Here is a 265-nt window from a genome sequence, read left to right as displayed (position 1 = left end):
TTCCTAATCACAAAAGTGCTTATCAAAGTCCTCATTTTCGTTCAGGCCATGGGAAAAAATTGAGTACTTTCCCCTCAATGTTGTCATCAGAAAGTCCTCAGTACTAATAGTCAAACTACTCATTTATGCCGTACTACAAAAACAAAAGTGTAAATGTGTGAGAATTTTTGCCTAAAGTGCTCAGCAATGTCTTGTAGGGATGTCTATATGTACATACATGCATATACATATTCATATACCTAAATATATACATACATTATTATTA

Source organism: Rhagoletis pomonella, unplaced genomic scaffold, assembly GCF_013731165.1.
Source record: "Rhagoletis pomonella isolate Grant_MI unplaced genomic scaffold, Rhpom_1.0 Rhpom_scaffold_00010, whole genome shotgun sequence".
Lineage (NCBI taxonomy): Eukaryota > Metazoa > Arthropoda > Insecta > Diptera > Tephritidae > Rhagoletis > Rhagoletis pomonella.
Note: the sequence above shows the minus strand (reverse complement) of the source record.